This window comes from Coffea eugenioides, chromosome 10 (assembly GCF_003713205.1).
Source record: "Coffea eugenioides isolate CCC68of chromosome 10, Ceug_1.0, whole genome shotgun sequence".
NCBI classification, from domain to species: domain Eukaryota; kingdom Viridiplantae; phylum Streptophyta; class Magnoliopsida; order Gentianales; family Rubiaceae; genus Coffea; species Coffea eugenioides.
In genome coordinates, this window is record NC_040044.1 from 18,123,304 (window position 1) to 18,130,894 (window position 7,591).

A 7,591-nucleotide genomic window follows, 5' to 3' on the forward strand; every position below is an offset into this window, starting at 1 on the left:
AGGAATAAGATCTCTGTATTTCGTTATGTTTAGAAGTAATGCTAGTAATCTTGTAGAGACTCAAGAGCCCGTCCATGTTAAGCAGAGAACAGGTAAGATTTATAAGTTGAAGTAACCTATAAGTCAAATAATGAAAGAGTGACATGGCCAGAGATTCCATTGTGAATAGCTACTTATTTTGACCCTTTGATTTACTTGGCAGGCTAGCATTTGACTTAAACCAACCGATAAGATGACAACTTTGAAAGAAATGCATAAGGAAATGGATATTCTTCGAAATGAGGTAAAATTTCAGTGAAAATTAGCTGACTACTAGGAAGGACGGTAGAAATAAGAATATGCAGAGAAAATTGAGTTGCTATGCCAAAACGTAGAAATGGAGAAGACATACAAAGGAAAACCTCAAACTGGTCAAGTCGTCACCCTCACACAAATTGTAGATACTGTGGCAAGATTAACCACGCTGAAACTGAGTGTTGGAGAAAACAAGGAAATGTTTGAGGTGCGGTAGTACCGAACATAAGTTTTCAAATTGTCTTAGAGCTTCTTAGAAAAGAGGAAAAACTCGGCAGTCTATTAAATCTACTGCAAAGTAGTCGAGGGTCAGAAGGAGTGATTAATGCTAATGGCTATGAGAGAGACTCAAGTAATGGAAGTAATACGAGCGGGAATGGATTTGACTCTGTCCGAGGAATAGAGGTTATAGTTTACCTAGTCTAGACTGACACTTTAGAAGCGGCAATCTTTTGTAAAAAGAGAAAAGTACTTTTGTTGTTTTGTATTTTGGTTCGGTTATGACCTTCTCGTTTCCCTTCTTCTTTTGAAATGATTTGATAGACCTATTCCAACTTGACATAACTATTATGATCTTTTATAACATATGACAATTTACTTGCTTTTAAATGATTTCATGGCTTACAGGCATATTTAAACTTTGCCCCACACCTTTAGTTTAGTGATAAGACATGGACGGTAGTAGACGTGGTCGAAATTGTAATTGAGAGAATAGGCAACCCCGAGGTCTCAGAGATGACCAGGGATCGGTGATGGAAAAAAATCGAGAACTTAGGGTTGAAGTTGGGACCCGATATTTGATTGCTAAATTGATATATTAAAGTTGTGAGGTTTGGGTTAGTGAAAGGAAATATTTGATAGATTGAATGAGCGTAACAATTAAGGGACATGATATAGTACTTGGGATGGAAGTTTGAGACTATACATAGACTTTGGAGACTTGAATAATATGACTATTAAGAACAATTGCCCTTTCGCCTCGTATAGATAAGAGTTTGATCAACTGCAAGGGCCGTGGAATTATTCAAATTGGATTTAAAACAGAAGCTTTTGCTAGTTGAGGATCATACAAACTAACGTACTCAAGATCACTTTTAATTTAAAACATGGCACTTTGAATTCACAGTTATGCCTTTTGGGTTGACTAATGCGCTAGCAGTAATTATGGACTTAATGCATCGAGATTTTAAACCGTATTTGGATCAATTTGTGATGCTATTTATTGATGATATATCGGTATACTCTAAGGTTAGAGAAAATCATGAAAGACACCTGATGATAGTTTTACAAATCCCGAGGGGGTGCCAATTTTTGTTAAGTTCAGTAAGTGTGAGTTTGAATGAAAGAAATAGGACTTGATGAAAATTTGACCTATGATAAAGGACCGGTAAAGATTTTAGATTGAAAAGTGAAGAACTTATTTGTATGGAATAACTTTTGAGGATTTCATGGATCACAAGAGTCTTAAATACCTGTTTTCCCCAAAAGGAGTTGAACTTGAGATAACAAAGATAGGTGGAGTTAGAGGACTATGATTGTACGATCAATTACCACCCATAGACTGATGGACAGTCCGAGAGGACAATTCAGGCCCTTAAGGACATGTATCTTGGATTTTTGGAGAAAGTTGGAATAAGTACTTAACACTGGTAGAATTTACTTAGCTAATGTTTTAAGTAACCATGATATGACACATTCCTTTTACAAACCCTAGATTCGTGAGTAAGATAGATGTGAGATCGATTAAGCTATCTTATGACTTGGAAGTTAAAATGCTTATTGGGGAAAAATCAATGTTTGATTGCTAGTTGGATGAATAGAAATTTCGAAATATGGGTTGGAAAACGTAAGTTAGTGATTGATCTGATAGGCTTAACCATTAAGGGAATGATATTGTCCTAAGTGTGAATTTCGAGGACGAAATTCCTTTTAAAGAGGGAAAGATGTGAGGACCCGAAAATTTTCTCATTTTATCTCATATTACTGGCTTATCTAAATGTTTATTTACCTGTTCTCTCCGAACCATTTATTTCAACCCTTTTAAATTCATTTTTATGGAACCATGTCTTATTTATACTTTTAAAACGTCTCGCTAACAAATTTAAATTTTTCGAAGGCTCGTTTATTAAGGAATAACAAATATACACCTTCGAGATGATAGTCGATCTGAGAGTATAATGATTTTGGAGAATTAAGGATGATCAATAGGGGACTAAGGAGAGTTAATTGAGAGATTAGATGTAATTAAGTTAAATAAAGTTTTTATTACACGTACGTCGATAATTTCTCGAAAGTCGTACCACATGACAAATTGGAGACTTGAGAAATTAATACTAGATTCATGTGAGGACTCGCAAATTTACTTATTTTAAATTCCTATTATTAGTTTATTTAAATATTTAATTGCCCGTTTGCTCCGAATATTTTATTCCAACTTTTTTAGACCCGATTACATGGAACTATGACTTGCATATAATTTTAAAATGACTTGTTACAAAATTTAATTTTTGGAAGCTCGTCTAGTGAGAATAGTGAATACGCGTTTGGAGGCAATAATCGATTTGAGGGTACAGTGAGCTTGGAGATTGAAGACTCATATATTAGTCTTAAAATAGGTATTTTTATGATTAAGTACTCAAGTATTAGCTAGTAATACTACCGTTACAAGAATTCCTTAGAAATTTCGCTTTATCGCACACAAATCGGAAGTACGCGTTTTCGTGCGCGCGATTAATTGAGGGACTTTAGACCTTTATTTTTAGACTATTAAGAGTGAATAATAATAGTATCAATGGAAGTGCATTAGAGGTTTAGTGCACAAGTGAAACAAACTCGAGAGGAAACGCGTGCATACGCGCACTATTCCTAATTGACTTTTGAAGCACTTTTGGCCACACACTTTTAAGCTTCCTCAAGAAGCTTCATTATCAGCAAAACACTCACTCTTTCTCTCCTCAAAGCAGCCATGCAACACTAGGAGGAAGAAGAACCAAAAGCTCTTCATTTTCTTGCTTCATTTCTTGACCAAATCTTCTCAAAATCACACTACACCTTGCAAATAACTTGGAGATCAACTTAAGCTAGGAAAGGGGCAGCACTCTCACGGTTTTCTTGAGCTTTAAAGGGCCAAAAATTTCTGGTTTAATCATCTAAGGAGGTAACTAACGATCAAACCCTTGAATCTTAGTTTATGTAAGTTATATTGATCTTAGAATCTTGTAACTTCATGTGGGTAGTCTTGGATTGTTGTAGATCTTGTGAGTGGGCTCTATGAAATCTCACAATGGACTTGATGATCTGATGTGATGTTGTTTGGTGTCATTTATGTTGAATTAGTGGTTAAATTAGTGACTATAAGTTGAAAAGTGGAAAGAAAACTCAAAGGAAACAAAAGGAAGAAAGTGCCGGTTCTGCCCCTGCTTTGCCAAACTTGTTGGTGCAAATTTTTGTGGTCCAATTGATTTGGTTTTGATGTAGATATACTGTATAGGTTGTATGGAAAGTTTTCACCAAAAAACACTTGATTTGGATGGGTAAATGTTTAGATTTCGAAATGATTTCAAAACTGGAAATTGTGTCTCGAATTGCTCTGGCAGCAAATTTCAAACGACAATAACTCTTTGCTCCGATGTCAAAATGAAGTGATGTTTGTGGCATTAGAAACTAGACACTTCCAGTTTTCTAACCGTATAAAATGCATCCCATGATTCCACTTGAGTGAACCGTACCAGCCTTTCAAATTCACCTGTCCTGTTTCTCGGCTGAGTTGGGAAGCCTGTTATGAGCTACGATTTGTTGCCTGGAAATGAGCTAGTTATGGACAGAATTTCAATATAATTTCTTCTGAAAAATTGTATCCATATGAATTTAGTTTGCAACGCCACCAACCACGCTAAATTCCAAGTTGAATTGAGTGAATTATGGCCAAATTTCAGACCTGTGTCATTGCTTGAAAACCCTCATTTTTGGACTGATCAATGGCGAATTTTGTTTGGGACTTGTTATTTTGAAATTTTTGGTGTTAACCACCTACCAAAAGTATCTTGGATATTTATTAGACGTTGTGTTCATAAATAAACCATGTTTGAGATGATTTCATTGAACCAAAAGTTAAAAAAGGGAAAATTGAAATACAAGGCAGATTTGCCTTGGAAAATTCTTGGAAATTTAGTGACTTTGTTAACTGACTTTCCGTGGAAATTTTTATATGAAATTTGACAGAGGAATAACCCTTATACGGTATGATAACACTACCAAATTTGGTGTCATTCCAAGTCCATTTCGATACCCAACCGAAGTCCCAAAATTCAAGCTTCAAATCCAGAAAATCTTTGTTCAGTGAAGAAATTTCAGCAAATCTGAGCTACTATATCTCAGCGCTCAAAATTCCAATTCTTGTTCTGCTTGTTGTGTTTTAAACTTTGATCATAACTCTAACTAAGTTCCAAATTTCAGAGGCTTGTGAATTTTGTCGAATTTTCAAAGTTGGCCAAAAACCAATCTCGAAACTTTCTCGATAGCCCAAAACAGCAATTTGAAGCCAAAATTTGAATGTCTTTCATTTGGAATCATGGAAAAGTGCTTTCTAGGAACTTTTAGTACTCTAGAAGTAGTTTTCAATGGTACCAAGTGTTCCAATTTTGGACTTATAGAGAGTGAGATACGATTTTTCTAAGATTACTTGTCAAATCTGAAATTTCCGGACTTAAAGAAAATTGAGTTTTTAGAACTCACCTTTTTCTTTCGATATTGCTTGATCATTTTGCACTTGATTTCAAAGATGGAAATCCGATTTCTCATGTGTTTTTAAACCCCACTTTTGAGTCTCGATTTTCAAGTAATTAATGCTCATTTTCATGATATTTTCTCGATTGTAGAAGTGTGCAATCTTCCATGATAATTGGGGGTTTCTAAGTGGTAGTTCATTATTAATTGTTAAGGCACTCAACACGACCTTCAAGAGGATCCCACAGTGGACGCCTGAACCCTTAAGTGTGTTTCACTTCTTGATTATTTGGTGAGTGTCAAGTGTATGTGAACTTGATACGTACTTAATTGCTATTAGTGATTGGGGATTTTGAAAATGGAGTCGAGTGTGTACTTTACCACACTCGTTCCTATTTAAATGAATCATGATTGAATTGATTGAAATGGAATGAATGATTGAATTGTATTGAATAAACTGAATGAAATGAATGATTGATTTGTATTGAATGATTGAATAAATGAATTGGTATGCTATGGTTGTATACATCGTTGGAGTGAATCTTCTCAACTCATAAATGTTAAGTGGGGGATGCCCAATTTCCACTAGCCAACCTTTGACTCGAGCCAGCATGTCTTGGTCGGGCTCCTTGGTGAACCATGAGAAAATATAAACTTGATCTATTGAGAGGTCTTGCTTGGCATACTTGAGCAGTATCGCCTCAAACAAATGAAAGGTGGGCCTGGTACAGGGGTATGTAATGGTGAACGGGGACATGATAAGTGAAGTTCTACGGACTGTAGCCTACCCGATTGACGGAGTGTCAATTCATGGAGGTTCTTGATTATGCAAGTGGAAAATAGCTCCTGAGAGCTTATATATTCTTGAATTGTTTCTGTTTACTTTTCTAGCTCGAATTGATATTTACTTGAATATTATTGTTTTACTCGTCAATTGGGATTGTTACTTGAACAACGTACTTGTATGTGTGTTTTCTTAGCCTCACGAGTGATTGCTCACCCCGTAGATTTGTTTTCCTTAACAGACATGGGCGTGGAGTGAAACTCGGAGAAACCCTTTTGTTATACTTTTGTATTAGGGTTCCAAATGTAATTGACTAGACTTCTGGCAGTTGTATATTTTGGAAATTTGATATATTTTGGAACTCATGGTGTAAGTTTGAATGTTAATTATGGAAGCGACTTATCCTACTTACTTTATCTTGTCGTGATAGCTAGTATTGTATTAAGCTTGAACAGGAATTGTATCGAGTCCTGACGAGAGTTGGGCAGGCATCCCACGGATACTCTTTGGTTCACTTTAGGGAGAAGTGGAGGCGTCACACTACTAAATTTTTGGGTAAGGACAAAGTGCTCTTGAAACTCTCAAGTGAACTGCCAAATATTCGGGCAAATTTGGTTTTTGTGGTTTTGCTAGGAAATGTTGGGATGAAAGTGTCATTCGAGTCTGACAATATTGTACTGACCAAAAACAATATGTTTGTGGGCAAAGGTTATTGTAACTAGGGACTTTTTGTACTTAACATTTCCTATGTGATCAATGAAAATGCCTCTTTTTCTGCTTATATCACTTATTCAATTTCTTTATGGCATGCTAGATTAGAACATTTTAATATTAGTTATATCAAGGAAATGCAATAATGTGGCCTAATTTATAGTATTAATAACAACATAGATAAATGTGAAATATGTGTAGAAACTAAAATAACAAACAAAAGTTGTGTATCTGTCCAAAGAGAAACTAAATTATTCAATTTAATTCACACAGACTTAGGTGATTTAAAGCAAACTATGACAAGAGGAGGTAAAAGATATTATATTACCTTTATAGATGATTATTCTAGATATACCGACCTTTACTTACTTAGAAATAAAGATGATACTCATAATGCCTTTTTATCTTATAAATCTGAAGTAGAAAATCAACTTAATAAGAAAATAAAAAGAATTAGATCTGATAGAGGGGGTATATTTAGATTTAGATAAATTTTATAAACATGAACGCATAATACATGAAATAACACCTCCTTATTCACCAAAATCTAATGGGATAGTTGAAACAAAAATTAGAGCACTAGAAGATATGATAAATTTCATGTTAGTTAGTTCTTATGTTCTTGATAATTTGTGGGGAGAAACTATATTATCTGCATGTCATTTACAAAATATGATTCCACATAAATACATTGAAAAAACACCTTATGAATTATGAATATTATAAACCAAATTTAAAATATATAGAAGTGTGGGGGTGTCTTACTAAAGTATTATTGCCTGAATGTAAGAAAAGAAAATTAGATTCTAAAATTTCTGATTGTATGTTTATTGGATATACTAAACACAATACTGCATATATGTTTCTTGTTTTACGAAGTGATATGTTTGATTGTAATACAATTATTGAGACAAAGAATGCTAAATTCTTTGAACATATTTTTCTACTATCTAATAAAATTTCACATGCACTTGTTGAAATAAATAGAAAAATAACCTCTAATTAGGAATTGAGAAGGAGTAAAAGGCCGATAAAAGAATTTTCTTATAGAAATGATTTTCAAAACTTTTCCTATTG